This window comes from Haliotis asinina, chromosome 8, assembly GCF_037392515.1.
Source record: "Haliotis asinina isolate JCU_RB_2024 chromosome 8, JCU_Hal_asi_v2, whole genome shotgun sequence".
NCBI classification, from domain to species: domain Eukaryota; kingdom Metazoa; phylum Mollusca; class Gastropoda; order Lepetellida; family Haliotidae; genus Haliotis; species Haliotis asinina.
In genome coordinates this window covers 13,242,108-13,252,042 of record NC_090287.1, presented here as the reverse complement: position 1 = coordinate 13,252,042, position 9,935 = coordinate 13,242,108, and the positions used below count along the sequence as shown (strand labels likewise).

The 9,935-nt window shown below is 35.5% G+C and overlaps 1 protein-coding gene across 1 annotated transcript in view; it reads left to right on the top strand.

Annotated features, from left to right (window-relative positions):
- LOC137293501 (cleavage and polyadenylation specificity factor subunit 2-like) overlaps window positions 1-9,935 on the top strand; it is a 185,007-nt gene that overhangs the window by 66,803 nt on the left and 108,269 nt on the right. The gene's annotated exons all lie outside the window — the stretch shown is intronic.

Below are 9,935 nucleotides of genomic sequence, written 5' to 3'. Positions count from 1 at the left end.
AGCAGACAAACTAATGATCATATATCTCCATACAGCACATCCTGACACTGCTAAGGGATGTAACTCTGTACCACAAAAAAAGCAGTTGACAAACTAGACAAGTTATAAAGCCCATGATGATAAGGGTAGCCTAATAGTTAAAGTGTTCGCTCGCCATGCTGAAAATGTGGGTCTGATTCACACATTACTGGTATCTCTCGCCGTGATATTGCTCGAATATTGGTAAAAGTGGCATAAAACCCAACCCACTCACTCACTCACTGTTCCACTAATGCTTCTTCAGTGAGGGAATGAACAGTAACTTTGCCTCAAAAGTTTGAGCAGTTTTCCTACCATGAAAGCAGTGATGAGCTGCCAAAGTTGCTACAATTTCCCTTTGCGTGTTGCATTTTTTATGCCTGGCAGAATCCTAATGATAACTCCCAAGTATATTCATGCATAGTTTCTGAGAACACAGCATCTCAATGTAACTATCCACTTTCACAAATAAGGAATTATGTTTGGTCTGTTCCACCACAGAATGTGAACTGGATGGATCAAATGAGAACTGATCCACTGATGCAACAGTGCTCACATTAGCCTATATTTTCATAAGTATATTGTCACATCTTTAGATTGGAGTGGGGTATAAATGGCTATATTTCTGTCTGAAAGGTAAGAAGACCCGACATGGACAGTCTGATTACTGAATAAATCAATTACAAAGTTTCAGATCATTGGAACTGGCAGCTGCAAATCTTATGCACGTTTTGTCTGTAGGAGCAATTAGATCTTAATGTACAGACTGTGACCTATTGAAACAGCTATGCTTTGCCAACATTGTCAGTTTCAAATGCCACTAGCCCTTTCTAGTTTTTTTGAGTATTCATGAAATTAGTTTTGAAGGACAGCTCCATTATGCTGACCAATCAGAGCTGAGCAAAATGTTGGGAAAACCATTTATCATGTGTGCCCTTTGTATGTTTCTGTTTTGGGTGTTTTTCTGTCTGGGGAAATGTCGATGAAATGCTACTTATGGTCCTTATGAAATAATGTCATTGTTTGTTTTATTCCAGCAGAGGATAAGGGGGAGATAACCCTGTCTGGGCCAACAAAAGTTATGAAATGTTGACAGTTTGAAGTGGGCTTTGCATTATTTTCCTTCTTGATTGCTTTTGGGATGAAAGATAAGAATCAGCAAAACAAGGTCTTTGTTCATAAAGTTGATACTCTAGGGAAAAATCAAATTTGGTAAGTCTTTTGGACACAGACTAAGCCTTTCTTTACAGATTTTTGTTTGAAGACTTGTGGTATTTTTTGTTTCGTTTTGTTGTTGTTGTTTTGTTGGGTTTTGTTTTTTTTCAGAAAATATAGAGACCAGTGTTGGGGAAGTTCTTTGAAAGATGGTTAGAAATATATGGTCATGTATTGCAAGGTGTACTCATTGTTTGATTTATCCTCACCAACGCATCTTTATGATTCATAACAAAGCAGTGATGGTCTACAGCTTTTCTGATGGTTTTCATCCTACAGTAAGGTGACATGTAGTGATCGTTATCATTCATGAATTATCCATGCATTATGTATTGGGAATATTTTCTTTTACATATTCAAAACAGGACCATTTTTTTGTTGTTGTTTTTTTTGGTACAGGATTGTATATACTCTCGAACAAACGGTCAGGATCTGCATTCATTTCTTTCATGAATCATGGGTGATATTGAATAATGAGGCATATAACATATTTTGTATTAATTTTCAACTCCCTGTTCTTGTAGTTCTATATGTTTGGCTTCTATTGAAGCAAAGGCCACAGGAGATCTGTGAAGCTTGCACTTGCTGAGCTTGCTTGTGTCCCTCAGTTCTGCTGAGTTTGAATCTGACATTTTGCAAACTGAATGACCTCTATTTATCAGCACCAAACAATGCTTGTGGCTTTTGCCAGTAAAAAAGACAGGCATCCCTTTGAGCTTTCTTTCATTATGATACAATAATGCTGTGATTTATGAGTGAAATAACGTTGGAAGTAGGATTAAGCTCAAATTACTCTGGAATCACTATCAATGACAAAAGTGAGATAATGTTGCTGAAATCAAAGTTATGAAACAATCAAGCTCTTAAACATCAAACTGATCTTCAATTTGATATGACCTCTTTTTTTAATTCTTTAAGCAACAGAGCAGTAAACCAAATTTGAGTGTTCATTTCTGTTCTTTAAACCTGTAACAGACCTTTCCAGTAGATTCATGGAACCAGTATTTGAACAGATTCTTTTCTTGCGATCTCCTCTCTTTCATTTCATGTCTTGTTATGACATCCACTTCTTCTTAAAATAGACTTTTGGATGAAAAAAATGTTGAAATCTCCATTTGTGGGTCTGCTTTTATGAATCCTTACAAAAGTTTCCCCCTATTTATCATTTCCTGATGAGGATGAGTCCTCAAGAAAGCCTGATGTAGACAGTTTGGCTGTTAGGCCTGGTGACAGGGAGGCTGTCAAGGTTATTTATATCTATTGCTTGGATGGTCTTAGTTGTTACAGAGTTGACATGTAGGCTCGATGTGGATATTATTTCCTACCTTAAAGTCTCTAGAAGGTATTTAGGCGATCAGTGCAGCTTCACACAAATCTTCTTGCCAGCAGACATAAGCATTGATTTTTGTTGTGTAATTCTCTTTTTGAGGAGTAACAATTAACGTTGTAGATATGACAACATCTTTTTCACCCGAACATATCATTACTCTCCCATATGTTGAAATATGTTGATCATCAGTTTTGGTGGAGGATTTGAGAGTCGTATCTCAAAGGGCCAATAGGTAACTGGTATGAGAGTATAATAGCCATCTAGTGATACGTCTCATGAGACCAGGTGATTAAAGTATTGTAAATTGCTAGTTGTGTGAAGGAGGAGGTATTCATAGGCTTCATGCGCATCACATTGCTAAAAGTGACTTCGATTTTATGCCTCTTTAAGCCTTGTTCAGGAAAAAGTGTGAGATTTTTAAATAGAGTGATTAGTGAGCATATGGGTTTCAGGATTCACAACCCTTTGAATAAGCTTCCATTATATCACAGGGTGTAAGCTTGATGCTGAAGGTGATGCTTTAGTGTAGTTCTTTCTTTGTTGATTACTGTCACCCTCAGCAATATTTCAGCTATATTATGGCAGCAAGTAAATGTGCCTGTCTAGACCAGACCATAGCTTCACATGTAAGGAATCGATGGTCATGCAGGGTCCCTTACCCAGTATCGTTTGCAGCACAACATTTGTAAGCCTATGGTAAATTATGACATTGCGACAGTTAGTAACGTTACGAATGCTTTGCAGTTCGGAGCCAGGGCCTCAGTTTTTGTAGCTCCCTTAGCACTAAGATAGTTGTAAGTTAATGTTACTGCGTGACACAATTTTTTTAGTGCCAACAGATCTTCGAATATCAAGGTCCAGGTATTTTGCCTCTTCAGTGAGACCCAAGAAAATCTGTCTGATACACCAAGATATTATTCAAGTGAATATTGGATACTAGCCACAATTAATCAAAGGTTTCAGGAACTATCACAAATGACAATAGTTTTAGTTATGTAATACTGATAATAGCTTCTGTAAGAGCAATGTATCGATCGTGTGGAATAACAACAGCCGAGACCCACTACATTCCTTTTGACAGCTAGTTCTGTGACTATAACAAAGAACTGCCTTTTTAAAAAACTGATTTTCCTGTTTGGTTTTTATCAGTATCATCTTGCTGAAACATTAGGTGCACAGGTACCAAGATGCAGTGTTCACAAATGGTGTTTCAAAGTAAATGGACACTGGATCCTCTGAGTTCAAGATCTCTGTCTGACACACTAAAAATTCACAGGACCCATGGAGTCAAAATCAACCACACATTTCAGATTGAACATTTCTAAAGATTGGCATTAAAATTATTTACAAATATAAAATTTATAAACAGCAAACCAGTGTGATGTGTTACATATAACAACTTCAGTGTTGTGAGATACACAGTCAGACACTGGGCTGGCAAGTTGTACACTTCCACCGGACCATCAGTGAATCTATCGCATTTGTCAGGGGGTCAGATGCTATTCGTGAACACTCCCAAGATGAGGTGAAGGAGTTGTCTTTTCTTACAACAGACTTTTGACATTCAGGTATGAGGGAAAATGGCACAACCATTAGAAGGGAATGTGTTTGATTATTCATAATTACCAATTTTAGATGTCTCTGATTTGATTACATTCAGTCAAATTACAATTTTGTTTATTTTTGAATCTGTGGTTGAATTACATTAATGTTGTGTGTCATGGATTAATTCAATGCTCAACAAGAATGTTTGATAGAATATTTCAGTACTTGTCAGGGATGTGTCACAGAATAATTCAATCCCAGTCAGTGATGTCTCTTAGAATAATTCAATACATGTTGTGGATATAGCAAAGAATACACAAATACTTGTCAGGGATGTGTCACAGAATAATTCAGTCCTAGTCAGTGATGTCTCAGAATAATTCAATACATGTTGCAGATATTCCAAAGAATCCGTGAGGAGTATGTCGTAGATCAATCCAATACTCATCAGATATATGCCATATATCAATTAAATACACATCAGGATCCATATATCATAGAATAATTCAGTACAGTTGTGGATATAGAACATTTCAGTACTTGTAGGATATATGTCAGAGAATAATTCAATACTTGTTAGGGATATGTCATGTACATTGTATTAATACAGTGTTTATCAGAATCCATATATCATATTCAGTCCTAGTCAAGAATACAACAGGCATTAACCTAATACTTGTCAAGGATATATGCCTTATAATAATCCAGTACTTGACAAGGGTATGTCATGGATTAGTTCACTCTTTATCAAGGACATGTCTTGGATTCTTCTTCTCCAAGAAACAAGTTGACTGCAGAAGTCCAGCTTATACACTTTGTGCAATCTAGCAGACAACCTTTCATCAGTTTCTCTGAACTAGAAAATATTTATTTATGTTGACAGTCAATTTTCTGCCATGCTCTTGTTTTATGGTTTGTGAAAAGAATCACCTGAAGCTGTCGTGGTAGTGACACATCTATAACTTGATTTCCTTCTCTTTGTACAACCAGGAGACAGGTTTCCGTGTATGTAGCTTAGGGCTACTCAGTCTCTGTGTGGCTCATTCAAACCTTTTTAGAAGAAATTGGAGCTGGTGATTACCATGTTGCTTGGCTTTGGCTCATTCTGAGGCCTAATCGATTGTGATATTCTGTGTCCGTTCTCTTACTTTTTCCAACATGGTATTGAGAACATTTTAATGCACTATCTTGAAGACCATCCTGTTCATGGGAAATTGATAATGTATTTTTTTTCTTTTTTTAACAATTTAGTGTTTAATTTATACATTAAGCTAAAAATTAGTGTGCCTTTTTAAACATGCTGAGATTTTAATCTGGATTTCATAAGCCTGTCACTATTGCCATGCTATATTTTTGTATTAATTCATCAAATGAATTTCACTTAGTTTTGTCAATTTTAAAGCACAAAATTTCAAAATAGATGAAATTCATTTGGATTTGATCTTTTCTCGTGATATGATTTTCCAAATTCATGAATTAATTCAGATATTTTATTGTCATGTTTCAAAATAGTATTTTGAAATTGTTATCAAGGAGATAAAGATTCCCTCATCCTTATTGCAAACTTTTTTGGGCCAGTATATGTAGGAAAAAGATGAAACACTATTTTCCTCTTGACTGATTCAGTAAGTGAATCAATAATGAACTTTCAGCGCTATTTGTGGAGAATTCTTTGTGATGTACTTCTGATAATTTCTTTTATTATAATAAATTTGTAGTAATTTAGTCACACCAAGAGATTCATGCATCTTTTGCTGAGGTTTTGTATCAGCCAAAGTTGTTGGAATTATTTGTGACAAGTAGTGACAGGATTTGGAAGTCTTTGGAGACTAAATTGTGTAATGGATGTGTTTGCTCCTTTCAATATATTTATCTGGGTGATGAGGTAGCTTTGTGACTCATGCTCACACAAATACCCAATGTTTATTCCACATATTGATCATAAACCACACTCACTCACTCACTCACTCACTCACTCTTTTCTCTACAGTTTTCTTGTTGCATATTAGGTGTGTTGGATAATATTTAGTTACCTTTGATTTACATGTTTAGGAAAGATGTTATAAATGTGAAACTCCTCATAGGCAAGAATATATTCACAATAGCAATTCTGTGTGAGTTTTTGCTCATTAAAGTTTCAAACCTGTACTATGTTTAGAATTGTGATTTGGGTTTTCTCATGTGCATATGATTTAATCACAAAGTAACAATCCTCACTGTTACAAGCTTGTTTGCATTTAATATCAGCACTAATTGTATTTAAGCTTAATTCATGGTGGGTTTTTTGTCATTATCTAAAAGTGACATTTTTACAGAAATAATCTCTTCCATTTCCTTTTTATTTCAATCCATATTTTTACACATTTCTTGAAAGAACCCCTTTTTTCAGAACAAAAAATTATTTTACACATGGACATTGACCTTATACTGGCAAAGGGATTGACAAATTAAACACTGAAGTCTGGAAAATAATTTAGTGCTAAAATGGGATATCAACAGTAGCGCCATGTGTGTGTTTGACAAACAAAGAAATGTTTACTGACTGTGAAGTTCCAATGTTCTCATTCCTCTGTCAGATATCCTGTACCACAGTGTACTGGGTCAGATGCATATCCAGGAGCGGGCAGCTGTTAGATTGGCATAAAGTTGCAGTTTAATGTCGCCAGATCTTGTAAAGTAACCACTGGCAGTATTGACAGACTAATTGTGTTTAGTGCCTCCCGGAAGTGTTGCTTTCCTCATTTCATGACTTTTGTGAAGTTGATAGCCTTTGAAGTATTTTAATTTTGGTGAAAATTGAATTCTAGGATGCATTTCCCAAAATTTGTGCTTATTTAAACAGGTATTTGAGTTAAAGATGATTTTGCTACTTCAGTTAGTTTGAGGAAGTCTATCATGTAGAATTTAATTGTTTTAAATGATTGCCATGACAATGTCTATGAAATCTTTAAAGAAAACGTTGGAAATTGAATTATTTATAGCAAATTTTCTGGTGGTGTTGTTTGATTGACTTTTTTCAACAGAAATGAGACATATTCATATCTTAAATTGGTTGGCAGTAACTTTTTGTGATTTATGTACTTTGTTTAAGAAATTGAACCAATAATGGTTAATTATGTACTTACCTGTGGGTGAATGGTAGATATTTGATCCTGAAGACTATGTCCAAGAATACGGAAGATAGAGTAACTTCAAATCTGCTGGTATCAAAAAGCATGTGTGGTAACAAGACCGTGTTTCCAATGATACAACACTGACTTGAAGTGTGCTATTGTTCCTTCCATAACACTACACCCCCTCATGCTCTTCTTAACACATAATGATTCACATGCTGACCACCCCAGCTTCCTGCAGTGGACACATCCACCAGTCACATTCAGACAAACCTATTTCAAGCAGAGGGTAGGAAGGTCAGTCTTGTCCAAACACTCATTGGTCAAGCAGTAAGTTGACCAATGCCAGAATAGCAAGGAGAATTCACTGTCATCCAGCAGGGAGAAGAATTCTCAGAACGTGTTCTAGTGGGTGGAAAACAAGCTTGGCTTATCTGATTGGTCGGTGGATTGGCTCTGATTTATAGAAATCATTTCACCTGCCAATCAAATGGCAAGACAAATAAGCCAAGCAGGTGGCCCACAGTACCTGACCCTCACGACTCATTTGGGACTGACAGTGAGATGGAATCATGTGTAGTGCAAGACCATGTAGATTGGGCGAGAAAGCATTGATCCCAAATTCCAGTCCATCTCTTGCCTCCATGTCTCCTTGTAGTAACAGCTGCCACTGGTTGTGAAACTGTTGTGCTTTATGGATTTTCTAAAACTGTTGGCAAACACTGTGAACAACTGACTTGCTTGGAATTGTTTGTAACTTCCTTGTATAAAGTCTTTCAAATTCTGGCATAGTAAGAGGGATACTTACTAAGTATATTTATGAGATCAGTCTTGTTTTTGTGATCCTACTGTCTGTGGGTATATCAGCTGAATGATATCTCAGTGTCGGTAATGTCTAAAATTTGTTTTGCAAATCTATTTGATGACGATTTTGGTTTGGTTTTATTTCATAGCATTCCATGAGGAAATAGTGGCACTATTCTACAAACTACAAACATAAACACAATATATTCTAAGATATAGAAATACACATATAGATGATCTATATTTATGACAATTTCATAAATTATACGCACTATGGTAATACAATTAGAATTAATTTGAAGTTGTAAAGATGATGACTTATTTTGGAATAATTAGTTATAATTTCAATAAACTTAATATGTTTCTGGTGTTTTATTCCAAATTTAAGATAAGATAAGATATTTGATTGCATAGTATTTCATTAAGGAACAGTGGCAATATTCTATTAACTACAAATCTAAACATACAAAGTACAAGATATAACAATACACACAGATGATCTTTATCATAACAAATACATGCTAGATGCTACATATGCAAGATGTATGATGAATTTTTTAATACATGGACATTTCAGTATTGAACAAGGTAATGTTTGAAGCCTCTAATAACATTTCATCAAAACCAGATAACATGTTGCACGTTTTAATAAAAATTAAGGTTTGAGATTCATGGATCTTTTCAGTCCCCAGTAAAATCTCTGTCTTTTGTTTTCACACTAATGGCTAATTTTTATTCTTGTCACAGGCAGCAAGACTGAAAAACAACATGTAACACAAGTCGTTGAAGTTTTCACTGTGATGAAATCCATGACTTTGTGCCATGAGCACTCATAGCGCTATGACAGAACTTCCAGCTTTGTGATATGTTGGACCTGTCAGAATGCTGTGATTACTCTGTGGAACTAGATGTTTTACCTTAAAGAGGTCAAATCAACCCGTTTCACTTAAAGGCCCAATGTGAGAAATGTTTTGCTATACTTTTGCTAAAATTTTAAATATCAGGAACGTAAACTCTTGCTTTAGCATTCCATTCATGTAATAGAAGACTTTTTATCCCAAATTACTTGCCTGTAATCAATAATTGAAACTTTGGGTCAAAGTTTCCAAACAGTTAATACTTGCCATGTATGGAATGTAAGTGATTTCTCTGTACAACAGAAACTATCGCACTTGGTGTTATCAGTGTTAAACAAATTAGTTTCAATCACAAGCTGTGCATAGTAAATCTATAAAAAGCGCTCTGCTTAAATGCTTTAATTTTGGGGGAATAAATTATATGGTAGCATTATGTATCTTTAGAGAAGTGCGGTGTGACATTGTGCCTTTAATATTTGGCCAAATGAAGACGACATGCAGTGAAATTCCTTTGCTAATTAAACAACATTAAACACAGCGGAATGTTTCTTCCCAAATACACTGACAACAGATAGTGGTGATAATTGTGTTGTTGATTATGGGAAAATGTCCATATGACAAAGTGGGATACCGTATGTTAAACATCAGTTTTGGGGGTTAAAAGCATTTTCTTATCACTTTAAAAGACCCGGGTTTGATTCTCCACATGGTTATAATGAAACCATGGGGTCAGTGTTTGCCTTGATGCAGGCAACAGGCGTATTAGGCATACGAATAAGATCAAATACTCAGTCAATTTAGAAGATTGAATCATTGTTGATGCAGTGATACTGGGCATTTATTTCAGATAATCTAAACTTCGGTTTCTGTGATTGTTTTTTTTTTACTGCTCATTGCTTGACCTGCCTTACCTTGTTTTTTGTCATTATGTAACAATCACAGTTAATGTCTTTTTGAAAGTTCAAAACTACAGTTGACTCCCCAAAACACATCAATGATTCCATATCATGACATAAGGGAGTCATTATGATGCCTACACTTTTATGCCTTGGT